Raw genomic sequence first — 20,306 nt, 5'->3', positions numbered from 1 at the left:
AGGATTTGTGTTATCCAGTTGGCTCCATCCAACCATCTAGTATCAGGTTGCCATAACCCACAGCTAACAATTTTGAAATCAAACCTCAAATCATAAATATGCTTCCAAAATTCACAGGATTAGAGGATGCTTATATATTTATTAGAGAATTTGAGGAGGTATGTGCAACCATGAAACTGCAATTAACAGAGGATGAGGTCAAACTTAGATTAATCAACTTTGCCCTTAAGGATAATGCTAAGAAGTGGCTTTATAGTCTGTCAAACCATTCTGTCACTACCTGGGAGGGCTTTGTGAGAATATTTTTGAAAAAGTATTTCCCCCATCATAAAACAGCTAGGATTAGGAATGAAATAAATCAATTTTACCAACTAGCTGGTAAATCATTTTGGAAGTACTTTGATCGTTTCAAGAATCTTTTGACCCAATGCCCACACCATGGAATAGAAACTTGGAGACTATGCCAGATCATCTATGAGGGGTTAGATTCAAACTCAAGAACCATGCTAGAGTCCATGTGCCAAGGCCAATTTATGGACAAAGAAACTACTGAAGCTTGGCAATTCTTAGAAGACCTAGCCGAGAAAAATTTACAGTGAGAAACAACTAGGGAACCTGATAAAGCTACACCTTCAAGAGGAGGAATGCATCAAATTCAACCAACTCTAGCATTAGAGGCCAAGATTGCAACCTTAACACGTAGATTGGAAGCCTTAGAATTACAGAGACCAGCCAATGTAAATCAAATATCTGCACCCATGTGTAAAGGGTGCAATGCACCAGACCATGTCTTAGAAGAATGTTCCTACTCGAATGAGTGTGCACAGGTGAATGCCACCTATCAAGGACCATTGAACAATCCTTATGCACCCATATATAACCCAGGTTGGAGGAATCACCCGAATTTCTCATGGTCTCAGAATCCTAATGTAGGCAATCCAAATTTCAATCAGCAAAATCTAAGGTCCAACCCAGTGATGAACAACCCGCCAGGCTTCCATGATAATGACAAAAAAATTACCTCTTTAGAGAAAAGCCTAGAAGCCATGATGAAGACACATACCAGTTTTATGCAAACCACGGGTCAATTCATAAATAATAACGCCCAAGCTATAGTCCGTCTGGAAATGCAAGTAAGTCAGCTGGCTTCGACCATTAGTGAACGAGAACATAGTAGGTCACCTAGCCAACCTGAGCCAAATCCTAAGAACCAAAATGGTCCACGACCCCAACAAGAAAACTAAGTTAATGGTGTAAATGCCATTCATACCTTAAGATCGGGAAAACAAATAGACAATAAGGTAGTTGCACTTGATGATATAGAGGACTCATCTGTCGAGTCACCTTCTAAAACTACTACCTTTCAACCTCAAGCACCAGAAACTGAAAATTCACCTAGTCCAGTACTTAAAAGTCCTAGAGCTCCTTTTTCAAACAGACTGAAATCCAATAAATCTGAACATTTAGACAAAATTTTAGAGGTATTTAAACAAGTCCAAGTTAATATTCCTCTTTTAGATATAATCCATCAGGTTCCAACTTATGCCAAATTTTTAAAAGATCTTTGCACTAGGAAAAGGACCACTAATGTACCAAAGAAAGCATTTTTGGCTGCAAGTGTCAGTTCATACCTATCTAGCCATGTGCCAATTAAATATAAGGACCCTGGAGCTCCAACAATTTCTTGTGTTATTGGAGAAACCAATATAAAAAAGGCCTTGCTAGATCTAGGAGCTAGTGTGAATATCCTTCCATATTCGGTGTATGAGCAACTAGGATTAGAAAAACTTCAACCTACTGGGATCACATTACAGTTAGCCGATAGATCTCTGGAACCCTAAAGGAATGGTTGAGGATGTTCTGATAAAGGTTGAAAATTTTATTTTTCCTGTAGATTTTATTATTTTAGAGACTGAGCCAGTTGCGAATCCTAAAGGACATATACCTGTCATTTTAGGAAGACCATTCTTAGCTACGGCCAATGCTGAAATCAATTGTCGAAATGGTCTAATGAAGTTATCCTTTGGGAATATGACCATTGAGCTTAATGTTTTTAACTTAGAACAGGAATCCTCTTCTCATGCTGATGTCAATGTAGTCCAAGATGGTATTTATGAATCCATTGACATTAGTGATGATGAAGTCGACCTAGAGTCTAACCCCTGGTTAATCCATGAGTCTGAGGATGTCAATGAAATACTTAAAGAAAATCAGATTAATCAGGAATCGATACTTCCTACTAAACCAATCATTGAGATGATGAAATCATCACCTAAACCATCGATAAAGGAAGCACCCATTTTAGAACTGAAACCCCTCCCAGAATATCTCAAGTATGCATATCTAGGACCCAAAGAAACTTTGCCTGTAATTATTGCATCAGACCTAGATCCCAAGCAAGAGGAGGAGTTAGTGTCAGTTCTAAAAGCAAATCAAGAAGCAATAGGTTGGACCATAGCAGATATCAAAGGAATAAGCCCTTCTATAGTTCAACATAGAATATACTTAGAGGAAGAGGCTAAACCAACAAGAGAAGCCCAAAGAAGGCTTAATCCAGCTATGAAGGATGTAGTTAAAAAGGAGATTCTGAAACTCCTAGATAGTGGAATAATTTATCCTATTTCTGATAGCTCTTGGGTAAGCCCAGTTCAAGTAGTACCCAAGAAATCTGGGGTAACAGTGATCCAAAATGATGCAAACGAACTTATCCCAACTAGGACCCAAATGGGATGGAGGGTCTGTATAGACTATAGAAAGTTGAATGTTGCGACAAGGAAAGATCACTTTCCTTTGCCATTTATTGATCAAATATTGGAAAGACTAGTCGGACAAGAGTTTTACTATTTTCTTGATGGATACTCCGGTTACAACTAGATCTCCATAGCCGCTGAAGATCAAGAAAAGACTACATTCACCTGTCCATTTGGTACTTTTGCCTACAGACGAATGCCCTTTGGACTATGTAATGCACCGGCAACCTTCCAGAGATGCATGATCAGCATATTTTCAGATATGATAGAACGATTTCTAAAAATTTTTATGGATGACTTTTCTATTTTTGGCCTAACCTTCTCCGAGTGTCTGAATCACCTGCAATTAGTTCTAGAACGATGTAAGGAGAAGCACTTAGTTCTCAACTGAGAAAAATATCAGTTTATGGTCAAACAGGGAATAGTTCTTGACCATGTCATTTCTAAAAAGGGGATTGAAGTGGACAAGACCAAAATAGATCTAATTGCAAGTCTTCCACCACCTAAATCTGTGAAAGAAATACGTTCATTTTTAGGTCATGCTGGATTCTATAGAAGGTTTATTGCCAACTTTAGCAAAGTAGCACATCCACTGACTAATCTTTTGGCAAAGGATACCAAATTTGAATTTACTCATGAGTGCTTGGAATCTTTTGAATTTCTAAAAAAAGCACTTGTATCAGCTCCAATCATTCATCCTCCTGTCTGGTCTGAACCATTTGAATTAATGTGTGATGCGTCCGATCATGTTGTGGGCGCAATCATAGGTCAACGGATAAATAAGCTGCCTAGAGTGATATATTATGCAAGTAAAACCTTAAATGATGCGCAGCTTAACTACACCACAACTAAGAAGGAGTTCCTTGCCGTTGTTTTTGCTTTAGAGAAATTTAGATCTTATTTGGTTGGGACCCACACCATTGTTTACACCGATCACTCAGCCATTAGACATCTCCTAGCAAAGAAGGATGCCAAGGCACGCTTAATCAGATGGATTTTGCTCCTTCAAGAATTTGACCTAGAAATTAGGGACAAGAAAGGCACTGAGAACGTTGTAGCAGATCATTTGTCCCGAATTCCAGTCGCACCATCTAGTAAACCACCCATCAATAAATCTTTCCCAGATGAGCAACTCATGTCTGTGTTTACTGAACCTTGGTTTGCTGATATTGTAAATTATTTAGCCATAGGTAAGATACCTTCTCATTGGACTAAGTAGGATAAATATAAATTCTTTGTCCAAGTGAAGTATTTCATTTGGGATGATCCTTATCTTTTTAAACAATGTCCTGATCAAATTATTAGAAGGTGTATCCCAGATAACGAAGTCATGAATATTTTATCTTTTTGTCATGATCAAGCATGTGGGGGTCACTTCGCGTCTAAGAAAACTGCTGCTAAGGTTCTCCAATATGATTTTTATTGGCCCAATTTGTTTAAGGATGCTCATGAATATTGTAAAAGTTGTGCTCAATGTCAGAAAATGGGTCGAATCACCAAGTGACACATGATGCCACTCAATCCAATCTTGGTAGTTGAAGTTTTTGATGTTTGGGGGATCGATTTCATGGGACCATTTCCAAATTCCTTTGGAAATGAATATATTCTAGTAGCAGTTGATTATGTTTTAAAATGGGTAGAAGCAATTGCATGTAGAACACCCGATAGCAAAATGGTCATTAAGTTTCTTAAAGAAAATATTCTCTCCCATTTTGGTATTCCTAGGGCAATCATTAGTGATCGGGGAACCCATTTTTGTAACTGACCTTTTGCAACATTGATAAAAAAGTATAATGTCACCCACAAATTGGCCACACCATATCATCCTCAAACTAGTGGGCAAGTTGAAGTGTCAAACCGACAAATCAAACAGATCCTGGAAAAAGCTGTTAGTGCCAATAGAAAGGATTGGTCTTTGAAATTAATTGATGCACTTTGGGCATACCGAACCGCTTTCAAGACCAATCTAGGAATGTCTCCTTATAGGATTGTGTTTGGTAAACCATGTCACTTGCCTATTAAGATAGAACACAAAGCCATGTGGGCCATCAAACAACTAAATACAAATTTGAACGATGCTGGAAACCATAGGAAGCTTCAGTTGAATGAATTAGAAGAACTTAAAAATGAAACCTATGAAAATGCAAGGATATACAAGGAACGAACCAAAGCATTTCATGATCAATCAATTATGAGAAAAACTTTCAATATCGGACAAAAGGTGCTCTTATATAACTCTAGATTACATCTGTTTTCAGGAAAGCTTAGGTCTAGATGGACAGGACCATTTTTAGTAAAGGAAGTCTTTTCACACGGAGCTGTTGAGATAGAAAACTCAAGTAATGGTGTTATCTTTAAAGTTAATGGTCAACGATTAAAACCATTCTTGGAATTACCTGTCGAGACTGTTGAAGATGCCATGGTTCTTTATGAACCAACTTATTCTGATTAAATTGCTTCGAGGTTTGGTCTGGCTGAAGACATAAAACTTAGCACTTCTGGGAGGCAACCCAGCTTATTTAATTTCTAATGCTTTCTTTGTTTTCAGTTTGCTTAGGACAAATAAATTAGATAAACTCCATTGGGGACAATGTCGGTCAAGTTAGGGGGAGAGCTTGAACATAATCAAGTGTTATCATTTTCTTTTCCTTCCACTATGAGTTATTTCTTGCATTTAATATATTAAAAAAAAAAAAATAGTGTGAAAGCTACCTTAGTTCTTTGTTTAATCTGGGGTGTATAGAAAATTAATCGAACTAAGTTATGAAAAATGATACAATTGGCCTGTACAAGTTAATACTAAAATACTAAGTTAGTTATCACTCACACAAGTGCTATAAAACTTTAAGTGTACTCTAAGAAAGCTCCTAAGTAGACTGACTACCGATTCTAATTCGAAGCTCATTACTTAGTAATACTAGAAAACTTCTTGAATTTTGATCTTAAATTAATTTGCAAAGGAAGGATCTTTTTGGAATATGATCTTATTTTGGTACATTGCTAAGGGACTAGCAATGATTAAGTTGGGGGGTGCGATTTATGTCACAAATTGACATAAAAAGTATCAATTAATATCTAAATTATCTAACTTTATTAAGAAATTGATACTTGTTATTATATTTTACAGAAGAAGAGGTTATTAATAGAAAGAACAAGGAAAAAAGATTCCAACGGTGTAAATTTTACGTAAAACGGAGTTAAATTGACTCAGGAATTGAAGAATGAAGAAAGAAGACTCAATTGGGTCAAACCCGAGTCAAATCAGATCAAAATTGATCAAAAATCAACTGATTTGGTGATCTGGTTAGCCGCCTGATCCACAACAACAGGCGCCTGGACCATGGACCCATCGGCGCACCATAAACCAGCCAATCAGCGAGTCTCGGCTCACCGCAACGCATCGCGAGCCCGATCCACATGCGCGGTCCAGGGCTCATGAGGAGAGAGAAGAAGGTCCGAAGGGCAACCTGGTAACTTCACATCACTCGATGGTCCGATCTTCTCTGATCAAGATCCAACGCTCCACATTTTTGCACCATCGGACGGCCACCATCACAGCCGGTCAAGATCCAACCGTAATCAAGGCAATTGCAAGAATCAATAAACACTAGGACAACACGGGATCCTTCTGCAGCGCGATCCAACGGACGAAATCTTCCAGTGCCTTGATCGGACGGTCCGCGATGCATCCGACTTGATCCCATCTCTGCAGCGCGATCCAACGGCAGCGCTTCACCCAGATCGTGATCCGACGGCCCAGAATCACTTCTGGCTTGATTTATTAGATGAATTGGGTTCTTTAGATGAAGATCGGACGGCTGAAATAATTTCTAGGGTTTCTTGATGGATTTAAGTACTTTTTGAGCGAGATTTGAGCCCCTAAACCCCCCTAACAGCCCTCTAAAACCTCTTAGTCCCACATCTAAAGTTTTGAAAATCTTATAACCCCCAAATGCCTATAAACAGCCCCCAAAGGCCCTTATTTTTTTGGGGGGATTCTGGCCTTCCGATCAAGCTTGTAACCTTAGATAGTAGAGTTTTTAGCTTTCTTCTCAAGCCTCGAGCTTTGAAATTTTTGTAATAATTTTTTTTTATATAAAATCTTATTTTTATGTAATTTTATCTCTTTACATTATGCAATTTATTTTTCTTGCAATTAGGATAGTTTAATTTATGCAATTTAATTTTATGCAATTAGGTTAGTTTAAATTATGCAGTTTAAATTTATGCAATTAGGATAGTTTAATTTATGAAATTAGGGTAGTTTATTTTTTTGCATTTAAATTTTGCAAGTAGATTTAGATCATGTCTAGCTAAGCATCCCTTCTAGTGTTTGTGATGAAGCTAGATCATGAGTAGGGGTTTTACATAGGATTCTTTCTTTTTCTTAGGATTTCTTTTTCTTCCTCTTTTGCTAAGAATTTTTGATGAACTACAGTTGGGTCAGAGTCCCTTCATAGTTCATGCTTGATTCAGTGCATAGGAGGAGAAAACCCTAAGGGATCCTAGTTACTACTCCCCTATAAAGAATCTTGATGGGTTATCGTTGGGCCTTAGTCCCTTCATAATCTATGCTTGGGAAAGACAAGAGGAGTAGTCGTTAGGATCAATAAAAAAAATTTTAGGTAGAATTTCCTAATCTAGATCTAGTGGATTCAAAATCCCTAGATCCTTAGTCTTATTGTCTTTAGCAAACAACTTTCGATTTTCGATTTTCGTTAAAGCTCGCTTGAGCATAGATTTGAAAATTATTTTTAAACCAAGTCTCTGTGGGATCGACCCATACTCGCTGGTCGTACTACTCTGCACACTATGCGCTTGTAGTTTTATTTACAAATTTTAAGATTTGCACATCAATGCACTAGGATTGGCCGAGCCATATTCGAGCCTGAATGCAGTCTGTGTGGATTCTAGTACCTGCTAAGGAATTAAAGTAATTCTTCAAATTGGAGATAGAGGCTACCAATTCGTATAAAATAGTGGAAGAACTTTTAGACTAAAGTTCAAGTTTTTAGGCTAAAAATAATTCATATACTAATAGGTCAGTTGTTCTCTCTTCAAAAAGGATTAGAAAATTATCGCTCTCTTCACTATTAGATAGTGAAAATACTATCAGATGCCAGTATCAGAAGTTAAGTATAGTTTTTGGGCAAATTAATCAAGAAGTCTTAGGCTAATCCAAACAGGTTTAAAAGAGAAATCAACAAATGGTTGCTGGTCAAGATAGTTATATGATAACTTCTTGAAGTTTCTCTATTGATAACACTACTATCTGGATATAGGATACCAACAATACAAGACATATTTGCAAATAGTTGCAAAAGACTTCAGGATAGTAGAAGATTTGAAAATGGCAAGAGACTCCTGAATGCAAGACATAAAAGTCTATTCCAGTCTTAACATTAGAAATCATCGAGCTTGTTCTCAATCATGAAGAGGTTATTTAAGTGATTGTCACTATTGTCCAATCTTATTGATGGTGTCAATAAGTATGATTATTGTAATATCATTGTGAATGATACTACAATAATGCGTGGACAATTAAAAATGACATAAACTGAGTACCATAGTTTGTTAGTGTAATGTACACATGTAACTAGCACTCTAGATAAGATAATGTCACTGAAGCCTGCCTTTGGCATAATTGACTTAGTCACTTTTTATTGGAAAGGGTGAATGAGCCAGTAATGTTATGAGTTTGGTACATATTGATGTATTTACACTCATGAATATTAGTGCCAGAAGAGGACTTCACTACTTCATTAAAATCTTGGATGACCTATCTTGACATGGGTGAGTCTTGCTTATGAAGCACAAATCTGAATCGATTGAAATATTCAAACGATTCTGTAATGAGGTAGAAAATACAAACTACAAAAAGTATTATAACTCATCAGTTAGACTGATAAAGTGAATACCTTTACAGTAAGTTTTTGACATGTCTTGAAGAGAATTAGATTCTCTCTCAATGAACCTCTCTTGAGACACCACTATTTAAAAAGGTGTTTAAAAGGAGAAATTGAACTTTGTTGGACATGGTTCGATCTACTGTGGGGTTTGCTGGTCTGCCTGAGATTATGTTTTAGAGACTACTTGATATGTGCTCGAGAATATTCTGAGCAAAATGGTCACCAAAACTCCATATGGGATATGAACTTGGATAATTTGATACTCTCTTACTTTAATATTTGGAGTGTCGGACTTATGTGAAACATTCACAAATCGACTAGCTTGGATCTTGATCTGATAAATATTATATTAAAGATATTTCTTCTATCTTCCTGATGGACATGAGATGTTCATGAATCTTAAGATATTCTTTTTGGAAAAAAAAAATTTTGATGAAGAAACTGATGCCGTTAAGACCAAGCTTGGTGAAGCTTATAGGTAGAGGAACCAACTCTGACACAAACCAATAGAATTGGAGTTGATTAGATCAAATTTGGAGCTCAATGTAAAGATATTTTTGAGTAGATACGGTAGAGTACCATGTCAGCTGAATAGATACTTCAATTTTTAAGTTTGCAAAGGAGATTTGATCTCCCATATGGATGCCGTATAGGTATCTAACTTTGAGAAGTGGCTTGGAGTCACTAAATCTGAAATGAAGTCCATGAAGATCAACGATGTATGGACATTCTTTGATTCACCTAAAGGGATAAAACCCATAGGGTGTGAGTGAATTTTAGATGGATAAGAAATGCAGACAAAAAGGTGGAGACCTATTAATTCTGTCTGGTTGTCAAAGAATTTCATCAAAGTTATAGTGTTGACTATGATGAGAAGTTTTTCTTGTAGCAATCCTCAAGTCTATTCGGATTGAATCAAACTTCTCGAAGTTGGAATATACATTATGAACGTATGATTTTGTTGAGAATGAAACAGAATCCTGTATGTACAAATGGGCTGATAGTTCTGTAAAAGTATTCTTTATGTTATTTGGATGAAATTTTCTTAATCGAAAATGACATCTCTATATTACAGAAAATAAAAGTTTGGTTGTCATCTCCATTCTCCATAAAGGTTTGAAAGATTATTAGAACCATCCTTAAGTATTTATAAAATACTAAGGATCAATGGCTCATTTATGAAGAGTCTGACTTAAAACTTATGGAATGTTGATTCCAGTTTCTAGTTGGATCAAAATGATAAAATTATGTCAGGTTATGTTTTCATCCTAAAAAGAAGAGTGACATGCTGGAAAGGTTCTATGCAGTATTTAGTTGCCAGTTTGTTTGCAAAATAGAGTTCTTTATGGTATTTGATGCTGGTAAAAAAATTATTTGGTTATGAAAGTTCATCAATGAGCATGGAGTGGCACCCTCCATTGATGGTTCAGTCTTTCTGTATTGACAGTAGTACTAGAGCCATAGCTCAAACTGAAGAACCAATGTTCCATCTAAGAACCAAATATTTTCTACATTGTAATCAACTTGTTCGATAAAATTGAAATAAAGTCAACCTTAGGAAGATCAATTGAAAAGAGAATTTGACCGACCCATTAACTAGAGCAATCGGATTTAAAGAGTTCGATGGTTACAAGCTGAAGATAGGTATTTGATACAAATTTGATTGGCTTTAGTCTAAGAGGAAGTTGTTGGAAATTGTGTTCTAAAGTCAATCATCTAAGTTGTAGATGATTGTGTTCCATACATATATATAAATTATAAAATAATAAATATTATCTGACAAAATTCATCATAAAGAATACATCTTTCTAAATGAAACTCATATGTTATGATGAAGTCCTTAGAGCTACTTCCAAAATGATAAAAGAGAATTTATCGTGTAGTTCTTAAATCCTGCTCACGATCAAATGATACAATTATTATAAGGATGATAATTGCATCAAGTATACATCGTTGTATGCTATATTGGTTGGTTGTCCTCTTAACCAAGGCATGTGATGACACGGATATGACATATGGATGATTTGTAGGAGTATATTTCATTGAGTGTGATACTTCTGAAGCACGCTGCTGTCAAAGGTTGCTCTGATGGGATATGGGTATATGTGTCCCTCGGATTGAGGCTGCCTCGGTGACTTGCAAGCAACTCACTGTGCTTTGGTGCCAGACTATCCGAATTTCTAATTTGATGATGGAAGTTTTTTGAGTACAGTCAAGTACTTATGAAGTTTAAGTGCGAGTCAAGATGGGATTGATCGCTCCAAGTAAAATTGAAGATGATGTATCACTGTGTTTCAATTTAGCAAAATTTTGGCCAAAGTAGTCCTAGTGAGGAGTCACAAGATTTTTATAGTTGAGACATAATGTGGACCACTCTTTCTAGATTGACAGTATAATCCTTAGTCATCCTTGAGCATCAAGTGTCAAAGGGATGAATTATGCAGTAACTATATCCATATGGGTTCTAGAGTGTTGCTGGGCATACATTCGGCCTATCCGAACATCGGATCCCATTACTAGATGGTTACATCGATTAGTATAAAAATTATTTTTGTGCTACCAGCTTAGGTTTGAATCTATCGGGTCATACACATAGAAGTACTTGTCTGATCAAATGGCTGATCGATGATTATGAATCGTTGAAGGATTTAATTATAAATTTGATCGATGATTAATCTTATTCAAAGGTTGCAATAAATTATTTACTAATGGTTGGTAAATTAGAGAAATAATTAATTAATAATTTGATTGCTAATTGACTTAATTTGGTTGAGCAATAGGGATTGGATTAGATCTAATTGAATTGGATTCAATTAGATTGACTTTGGATTGATTGGATGCATCCCTATTAGATAATAGAGCTTGTTTCAATTGATCTCAAGGATGCAAATCAAATTCTAAGTTGAATGGGATTCAATTATTTTATGTATGTTTTGATTGGATCAAACCCTATTGGATAATAGACCTGATTGGATCAAGTCCTATTATCAAATAGCTTCCCTAATATCTATTAAGATTGTATCCCTGGATCAATAGGATTTTAATCTAACTAATTTTCAATTGGATTGGGGCCTAATTGGTTTCATAATTGAGCTAAGACTCAATTAGTCAGTTTGTTATAACTAATTCCTAAATTGGTTAGGATTGGGTCCATGGATTAGTTAAAGTTAGGATAAGATCTTGAATCCTATTTGGAATAGGACTTAACCAACTTGGAACCAACCTATGTGCTATTAATTTCTCCATGCCACAACCCTTTCACATTGAGAAAAAACCACACCCATAAATCAGATGGAGTGCCCCCTTCTCCTCTCTTCCGTGCATGAGGCATCCCTTCTTTTCTTTCTTGTTGCCCAAAGAAGAAAAAAAAGGAGGAAGGGGTCATCCAAGAGTTGGACACCCCAACATCCCACACACCAACATCCCCTTTCTTCTCTTCTTTTTGGAGTGTTTTATGAATTTTTTGTTGCTGATTCTTAGGCATCAAAGAGGGCTTCTCTTACTGATTTTACAGTGAAAAATTGGAGAAGAAAAGTTCTTCCCAATGAAAGAAGATCAAGGAAGAAGAAGGGTCTTCTTTCTTGTGCGCAGCCTTGAAGAAGGAGTTCTTCTTTCAGATTTTTTTTCTATTTTTTTTCAAGATAAAAATTAGATTGGATCTAATTTTTAATATAAAAATTTAAAAAAAAAATACTAAAAAAATTTGGTTGGATGTTTGGAACTTCCTAGAGTTCTAGATCAAGGAAGAAGAATGATTTCTTTCTTGTGCGTAGCCTTGAAGAAGAAGGAGTTCTTCTTTCAGATTTTTTTTTCTATTTTTTTTAAGATAAAAATTAGATTAGATCTAATTTTTAACATAAAAATTTAAATAAAAAATATCAAAAAAATTTGGTTGGGTGTTTGGGGCTTCCTAGAGTTCTAGATCTAGGAGAAAAAGAAAAAAGAACGATTCTTCTCTTGGGTCTCTCTTTTGGATTTTTCTAGGACTAAAAAATTTATATAATTTTTAACATAAAAAATTAGATTAGATCTGATTTTTATCATAAAAAATCAGAGAATAAAAGTTCTTCTTAAATGTGTGAAAGGAAGAGAGAAATATTCTCTCTTGTGCGTGAAAAATTAAGAAGAAAGAATTCTTCTCTTAATCTCTGTTGTAGAGATCTGATACGTGGATCCAGGAAGAAAAGAAGAGGATCTTCTTATTCTTCATCTTTGTATTTTTTTTTAGATCAGTCAATGCATGGTGTCTTCACGAGCTAGCACTCTCAGAGAAATCAATCAACACAAGGGCTTTGTGTGGATATCCTTAGAGGGTGGACACCTGCATGGCTGTCAAGCATCATGAAGAATCAAGTACTATAGATTTTGAATGCAGTGATCTGTTATCCACACTCAAGTATAAAGTTTTGAATTCAATTAATATTTAGATATGATCTAAATATAAATTAGATATGATCTATACTTGCTGAATTTTAGATTTCAGATGTGCATACATGCATATTAGTTCATGTCATAGATCCTGTATGATGATTTTAGAATTGATCTATGCATGCATTATAGATTAAATTATTTAATCTATATATGTTTTACTATAAAATTTTAAAAATATATGCACATCACCCACCACACTTCCCTTCACCTATCCGATACCGCCTTGAGGCGACTGATCCCTAATCGTCGCCAACCAATCCTTATCTCGACCACACTCCATTGGCAATTTTATTCAAAATATAACATCCACCAGGCAATAGCTGTCATTGGACTAATAAGGTAACTACAATCATCGCATCCTGAATATTTCAAGCGATAATTTTGTATCCCACAAATCACATCCTGATCATGTGGGATCGCGCCAACTACTTGCCAATCGAAACTCGAACTCTCTACTATAAGACAGACTTAAAGAGGACCCCCAAAAAAGTATGCTATTATTCTGCCTCTCATGCTCCTCCTTCTATTGAACGAGAGTTCTGACTTGAGCATCGGAGGATCCTTGCTGGAGCTATCTCTGGTTAGGACTTTTGTGTAGGTCGTGCACCTAGGAGGCCCATCCTATCGTCGACTCCAACATCCTGACAATAGATAGATCTTGGCCCAATATGCCCCCATTCGTTAGCATCTTGAGGCAACCAATCCCTAATCGTCATCGATCAATCCTTATCTCAACGATATTCGATTGGCAATTTTATTCAAAATCCAACACCCACCAGATAATAGCTATCACTAGACTGATAAGATGGTTGGAATTTCATGTCAAATTTTTTTTTTCTAAATAATATAGCAGAATAGAAGATTAAATATTTTTAATCTAAATCATGCATGTATAAAATATAGAACATAAAGATCTACTTCATATGCTAAAATTGAACACATACTGAATTTCAATATGTGAACAAATCACATACCTATTTCGCAATTTCTTTCTTTAAATCTAGATCTAGAAGAAGGTAGGTTCTCTCTTAGTCGTGTAAGTACCCGACCTCTATAGGTATCCACTCAGGATCAGTATGGAACAGCCCTCTTTAGTGTTGACATTTCTTCTCTAAGAATGATCATCCTGTAAATCTGAATGAAGCCTGGATCGTGATCAACTCTTTGATCCTTTCTTTGATCTTTTTCTTTTCTTCTTCTCTTACTCTTCTTCCTTTGATTATGAAGAAATCAAGGTCTAAAAATCAGCAAGCAAAGGGGGTGCCCAAACTTCTTTTGGACATGGAAGATAGAAGATGCCAAAGCTTCTTGGGCATTGGAGCCAGAAGAGAGAAGAGAGGGAGAAGAGAAAGCGGGTGTGGGGAGGTCTTATGGAAGGCATAAACTATTGAAAATCAAAAGTAAAGAGCCTTAGAGAAGACCCCTTTAAATAGGCAAAAGGTTTGAATCCTATTCAAAACCAAATAGCCCCTTAATATAAGTCCTACTTGCATTAGGAATCTTTATTGCCTTAAATATTTAACCCCCTTTAGAAGATCTATTAGGCTCCAATTATTGGATCCTTTGCACCCACTTTTTCACATGCCACATGGGGCCTAAGGGATGCCCCATGCTGGTCCCACACATCCTCTTTTAGGTGGGCACACCCAACTTGATCGAATCAAGTAGTGCCACATGCAAACAATCAAGAAAATTGATTAAGGATTTGATCCCTTAATTCATATGATCCAAAATCTTAAGCACCCAATAATTAGACCTCAATGAATCTAATTTATTAAGATTATTAGTAAGTAATTAACTTAAATTAATCTTATCAAATAAGTAATTTAAATATAAAGAGAAAATTGAATCCAACCATGTGCTAGCAAGGTCACCCTGAACCCAATAGGATTTTTCTAAATCTAATTGAGACTTCATAAGCCTAATTACTTATTCCAGATCTAATTTTTTTATTGTATGATATCATAGATTCAATTCTACCTGATAGTGAGATATACAATGATCTCTATCATAATATCTTTGAAACTCTTTTCAGTGGATCAAAACAGTTCCACTCTAACTCATCAAGGATTGTCGATCCTAAGCAACCCTAGTGAGCTCTTAAAATCTATCAATAATATCTAGTAATATGTACGATAATCTAGTAAATCTGAAAAAGAATCTCAAGGTATAGTTAACTTGTGATTCAGTCCTTCTATCATGAGTCTCGACTAGATGACAGATCATGGATAAATCCTCAGACCTCATCATCCGTCATATGATTGATTCGATCAGCTCAAATCTAATTGTGATCCTCATAGAAACTCTTTTCCTTCAAACATAGTGCTATAGCCACAAACTCTCAGATTTAACCTCTCAAGTCCTATAGGACTACTCCTCTCTATCAAGATCGATAGATTCCATCTAGATGCGCATCTTACTCCTATAGTGGACTAATTATCACCAACAACTACTACAAGATCTCAATGAGATCATATTTATGTGTCAGTCAAACTCTAGCAGTCTCACTGCGAGTAGTGTACCATCACAGATCAAAGAACCACCCACATAACTACAACATCAAGACTATCACTGATGATTGATTTGAAATTTAAGTGATCTCTCATATGTTCATGCTCAGTACTAGTTGTTCTCTAATAACTACCCACACTCATTGCTCAGTGTCTCTACAATATAGAATAGAGACTCATCTACTCCGAAAGAAGCAATCTGTGCACCATCTATCCGGATTGATCACTGTCCTCATGATAATACTATGACCGAGAGTATTTAGGAATTAATTATATATGCCTCTAATTCTCAACACCTTTGAGAATATGTATCAAAGTATTAATTTCATGGATGATTCAAGAATACATTACTCTTGAATAAAAATGAAACTTGTCCTTTTATTAATCAAATCAATATATTAAGTACAAAATTATGCCCTAGACTTATTACAATGTGTCAGTCAGATTGGCTTCTAGGACATACATCTAATAATCTTACACTAGAAATAAAGCCAATTGGTCATTAATCTAAGTCCCATCTTTTCAAGATGGACTTTCATCTTTGGCTGACTCAATTGCTTTGTCAGCGAGTCTGCCACATTGTCTGCGAAGTCTACTCTTCGTACCTCGACATAATTTTTTTTGAGGTAGTCACGTATGATATGGAACCACCACTCGATGTGCTTTAATTTTTGATAAACCTCGGCTCCTTAGCAAGTGTTATGGCTCCATTATTGTCGTAATAAACTGGTATGGCATCCGATATCATAACCTCAAATTTTGCAATGAACTTTTTGAACCAGAAACCTTCATTCGCAACATTCGAAGCAATGATATATTCAGCTTCTATAGTCGAGTCCACTATAATAAGTTGCTTGGAACTCTTCCAGCTGATTGTGCCATCATTGCATGTGAACATATATCCTGACATAGACTTTCTATCATTAGGATTAGACATGAAGTTTGAATCAGCATACCCCTCGACTCGCAACTCAGAACCTCCTCCAAAGATCAAAAATAAATCCTTAGTTCTTCTTAAGTACTTAAGGATGTTCTTCATAGCTATCCAGTGCTCCTCATTTAGATTTGACTGATATCTGCTTGTGACACTCACAACAAGGGTAATATTAGGTCAAGTACACAACATGGCATATATGAGGCTCCTTACCAAGGCATGAGGAATCCTATTCATACACTGAACTTCTTCAGATGTGGTCAGACACATCATTTTGGAAAAGCTAGTACTATGCCTAAGAGGTAAGAGTCTTCTTTTAGAATTTTTCATGCTGAAGCTCTTCAATACTTTCTCTATGTATAACTTTTGTGATAGGCCTAGTATCCTTTTAGATCTATCCCTATAGACCTTTATTCCAAGAATATAGTCTTTTATGAAGAATTCCTTAGACAACCATCTTTTAACCAAGGTCAGCATGGGAATCTCATTCCTAATGAGAAGAATATCATCCACATACAATACAAGGAAGTTATTACACTCCCACTGACTCTTTTATATACACAAGATTCCTCTTCATTCTTGATGAAATCAAATGATTTGATCGCATCATAAAAATGATGATTTTAACTTCGACAAGCTTGCTTTAATCTGTATATAAACCTTTGTAGCTTGCAGACTTGGTGATCACCAACATCAGATGTAAAACTCAAAAACTAATCCATATAGATATCTTCCTCAAGATATCGATTCAGGAAAGCGATTTTCACATCCATCTGCCAGATGTCATAATCATAATAAGCTACAACAGCAAGCAAAGTGTGGATGGATTTCAGCATGGCTACGAACGAGAAGATTTTCTGATCGTCAATGCCTTCGTACGGACTATAATCTTTTACCACGAGCTTAACTTTATAGGTCTCTACCTTACCATTGACACCTATTTTTCTTTTGTAGATCCATTTACACCCAATGGGTACTATACCTTTAGGTGGATCCACTAAAGTTCATACTTGGTTCGAGTGCATTGAATCAATTTTTGACTTCAATGTATCTAACAATTTCTCAAAATTGATATCAGACATCACCTTATCAAAGATATTAGGATCATCATCATGATCCTTATCTCCCATAAGGAATATTTTCTTTACTTCCTCTGTAAGCATACCCATGAACCTTTTAGGAGGTTGAGATACCATGCTAGATCTATGAGGTGGTGGAGAAATATCAACTACTGGCTCATGAATAATGGATTCCTGAGGATCTATAGCTCTTTGCTCTTTAGAGATCTTCTCTTCAAGCTCAACTAACCTCCCACTATCACCATCTTGGATAAACTTTTTTTTCTAAGAATATGATGTTCTGACTCACAATCAAATTGTGATCTTATGAAAAGTATAAGTAATATCCCATTGATTCTTTTGGATACCCTATAAAATAAGCTATTACAGATCTATCCTCTAATTTATCAACCATCTATCTCTGGACATCCCTAAGTCTTAAGTTAACTTAGACTCGACTTTTTATCGTGCTATATCTTATATGGTGTGGTAGGAATAGATTTTAATGGAATCCTATTCAATAAATGAATTGCAGTTAACAAGGCATATCCTCAAAGATATAAAGATAAATCAGTGAAGCTCATCATGGACCTGACCATATTTAATAGGATCATATTCCTCCTTTCAAATACCCCATTGAGCTGAGTTATTTCAGGAGGAGTCCATTGAGAGACTATGCCATTATTTTTAAGATATTTCAAAAATTTTTGACTAAGATATTTACCTCTTCGATCAGATTGAAAAACCTTAATGGATTTAGTTATTTATTTTTTTTACTTTATTTCTAAATTTTTTGAATTTTTGAAAAGCTTCAAACTTGTGTTTCATCAGATACACATACCTGTACTATGACAGATCATCAATAAAGGTGATGAAGTAGATATAACCATCCCTGATCTGCACATCAAATGGCCCATACACATCAGTTATACCAGAGCAAGTAACTCAGTGGCCCTTTTTCTATGTCCCACAAAAGATAACTTGGCCATTTTTTCTCAAAGGCAAGATTCACAAACTGGATACGACTCTGAATCAAAGAAGTCAAGAATCCTATCTCTTTTCAATTTATTTATCCTGTCCTCTCTAATATGACCTAGTCTATGATGCCATAAGTACTTTTGATAAATTTTATCTCTATATTTCTTTTGACCTATGGCATTCATATTTACTCATTTAAATTTATATTCACATCAATATGCAAGTGATAAGGACTATCAATTAAAAGATCACATGCAATCAATTTATTTTATAAATAAATAGAATAAATATCTTTATTGAAATTAAAATTAAAACAATCCTATGCTAGCATAGATAAAGAAATCAAATTTCAGTTAACTACAGAAACAAAATAATAGTCTTTCAAATCTAATCTAAATCCTGATAGTAATCAAAAAGGATAAGTGCCAACGGCTTCTGTAGTAATTTTTACTCCATTACCGATCTGAAGGATCATATCACCTTCCGTCAATCTTCTACTTTTTATTAGACCCTACATTGAAGTACATATATGAGCACTCAAACCAGAGTCTAATACCCAACTAGAAGTAGAAGAAACTGTAAGGTTAGATTTAATTACAAGCATATCTTCAAAAGGTTTGTCACCCTTTTTGATCTTCAGGCTCTCCAGGTAGAGTGGACAGTGCCTTCTCCAGTGGCCTTCAACATCACAGTGAAAATACTTTTTCATTGCTTCAACCTTCTTCGAAACATCCTTCTTTGGCTTTTCCCTTTCTTCTGCTACTTTGTGGATTTACTCTTCTTCTTCCAACCAGACTTTCTCTTGGATGAAGAAGTCTGCTCCACAGCGAGAACAGTGTCCCTTGAATTCTTCAAGATTTCCTCAGTAGTGACCAACATGTTGACCAGTTCAGGTATGGTACAATCAAATTTGTTCATATAAAAATTTATAATAAATTGACTATATGAACTCATAAGGGATTGAAAGGTCAAATCCATCTGTAATTCCTTTTGCATATCAAGTCCGAGCTTCTCAAGCTCCTCGATATCCTTGATCACTGTCATACAGTGCTCATGGACTGACTGCACTTCACACATCTTCAAATTAAAGAGTCTCTTAGATACTTCAAAGCATGTTGTATGGTTCTGATCACCATACAATATTTATAGGTGAGTAATCATAGCCCTGATAGTGGGTATATGCTCATGATGGCTCTGCAACTCATTTAACATAAAAGTCAGTACATAGCACTTAATCTAACTATCTTCATTCGTTTATTTTTCATAAGCTGTTCTTTGCTCAGCAGTAGGACTATTTGGTAACATTAGAGGTTCCTAATCGAGTACATGGCTTAATTTTTTGAAAGTCAGGATAATCCTGAGATTTTTAAGCCAGTCTTTATAATTGGTTCTGGTCAAACGGTTGGATTCAAGGATGCAGGCTAGAGGATTTGAAGCTAACATGGTTTAACTGCAAGAGTAGAGATTTAAGTTAGATTTTTATACTTTAAATTTATATTTTCTCTAGAGACTTTAAGAAGTAAATAATAATTCTCACTAATTTTTTGGATCTCTTCACTCCCCAGGTGGGAAACGAAAACTCAAACGCAAAACTGGATTCTTAGTGGGTGCTACAGTCCCACCAATGTCATGTACCTCACCTAACAGTTATTGCTAACACGCACACTGATGCATGGATAACTCTTTATCCAGATGCTTCTCTAAGTATGTTGCAGCAACTTGATCTCTAAGTCATG

At 35.7% G+C, this 20,306-nt stretch overlaps 1 non-coding gene across 1 annotated transcript; it reads right to left on the bottom strand.

The window, feature by feature from the left end:
- Window positions 1-338: 338 nt before the first annotated feature.
- On the bottom strand, window positions 339-445 carry LOC140853883 (small nucleolar RNA R71). Its single transcript, XR_012137025.1, has one exon. It is a non-coding gene; the product is annotated as a small nucleolar RNA R71 (small nucleolar RNA).
- Window positions 446-20,306: the final 19,861 nt, after the last annotated feature.

Source organism: Elaeis guineensis, chromosome 14, assembly GCF_000442705.2.
Source record: "Elaeis guineensis isolate ETL-2024a chromosome 14, EG11, whole genome shotgun sequence".
Lineage (NCBI taxonomy): Eukaryota > Viridiplantae > Streptophyta > Magnoliopsida > Arecales > Arecaceae > Elaeis > Elaeis guineensis.
The sequence above is the reverse complement of the archived record's forward strand: the minus strand, read 5'-3'. Positions and strand labels throughout refer to the sequence as shown.